At 38.7% G+C, this 1,617-nt stretch overlaps 1 long non-coding RNA gene across 1 annotated transcript; it reads left to right on the top strand.

The window, feature by feature from the left end:
• LOC123177855 (uncharacterized) lies at positions 1 to 845 on the top strand. Its single transcript, XR_006489169.1, has 3 exons — positions 1 to 52; positions 192 to 281; positions 831 to 845. It is a non-coding gene; the product is annotated as an uncharacterized lncRNA (long non-coding RNA).
• Positions 846 to 1,617: the final 772 nt, after the last annotated feature.

Here is a 1,617-nt window from a genome sequence, read left to right as displayed (position 1 = left end):
GATATACCCACTGTATTGGACCCAAACACCTTCCTGAAAATTGTTCTGAAGGGTGAGCACCGAACCACCACACAATTTCAGAACTATATCTTTATATTATATCTCTTATTTTTCCCTTATTTGAATTTTATAATCCTTACTTTTCAATACATATCTAAATAGACTTGATGTTTTTGACTAATGGGTTGCAGGGTTAGCACAAGGAAACTATTGTTATGACTTGCGAGGTCTGCTGGAGGTGACCGGATCCGGATGACTTGAGCAAAGCTGTGAAAATTCACGTATACCGTTTACCAAACTCAATTTTTTTGGTCTAGATGCATGACTTTTAGAATAAATTTAGATTGTATGTTTACTCATTGTCATGATCTTTGTACATCTGTAACTACACCCTACAACCTGAGCCACTTGACGACCTGCAATTAGATGTTACAAAATATAGATGCAATATGTTAATTCTAAGGTGGCATAAAATTCCTAATAATTCATACCTGAAATAAAATTGTGATTTATTCACTATCTTACTATCATATCCGCGTCGAGCACAACCGAACGCCTCTATTTCCGGTGAGGCCAACTATCCAGAATCCTCCCACCATCTTAAATCCATTAATGTTTTTCTGTTAAAGGCTTTGCTCTATGTAGATACTGAAATTAGCAACGCCAAACTTTTATTTTGGAAATATCACTTTTTTGTGAGAACTAGAAATATCACTTTAGAGTACTTTGGTATGTAAGTGTGTTGCGCTGCTGTATTTTAAAGACGCGGTTTGTATTGGAAAAGATTACATTAAAGATGGTGTCGATCCTGATGACGGGCTGCCTTGCAGGGCAAGGGATAGGGGTACAAGGCATGGGTCTGCGGCGCCACACCTTGATGTTCCCTGCCGGTGGCCAGCGAGTTGTGGCGGTGCTTCTCTGTTGCATGGCGAGGGACTGGGGTGCAAGGCGTGCATCTGCAGTGCCACTCCTGGGGCATGCCTCTCCCGCGACATTGCCGGCATACACAACATACCTTACTACACGGGGATTTCCTCTCTGAACTAAATATTATGTCAGAACTGAATATTACGTCCGAAGACTGAAACATCCAGAAAGCTTATTGAGACTATTCATTGATGGTGTTTCTCTACTACACGAGGAAGGTAATTGTCGTTTATGTGCTTCTTTTCCTATTTCAATGCACCATTGTGTTATTTTGGTTGAAAAATTAAAGTTTCTACATATTTTCATGGTTTATGAAAAGTAGCTGAGATCCGTTGTTTTATTCCTACATATTGAGGAAATTCTGGTGAAGCTAAAGTTGGTGTTGTTTCTCTTTTTTTTCCTGCGATTTAGTACTGTTGACTTAGTTGCTAAAATTTATCATTTCAAAAGATCAGTGTAGTGGTGCAGGCTAACAAAATCGTATTGTCTACAAGCGTGAGGTACACAAACATAACAAGTGATGAAAGAAGAACATATTTGTAACTTGTTGCCCGCTGACTATAAACAGAAGAACATTGAAACACTCGTTATTGCATTATATATTTTAGTTGCAGTAGTATTTGATTTTGCATGAAGAAATATGTTGAGTGTTTCTTCGTTCAGTTTCATGTGCCAATTAGGCATGGACGA

This window comes from Triticum aestivum, unplaced genomic scaffold (assembly GCF_018294505.1).
Source record: "Triticum aestivum cultivar Chinese Spring unplaced genomic scaffold, IWGSC CS RefSeq v2.1 scaffold160777, whole genome shotgun sequence".
NCBI lineage: Eukaryota > Viridiplantae > Streptophyta > Magnoliopsida > Poales > Poaceae > Triticum > Triticum aestivum.
Note: the sequence above shows the minus strand (reverse complement) of the source record. Positions and strands in the feature narration are given on the sequence as shown.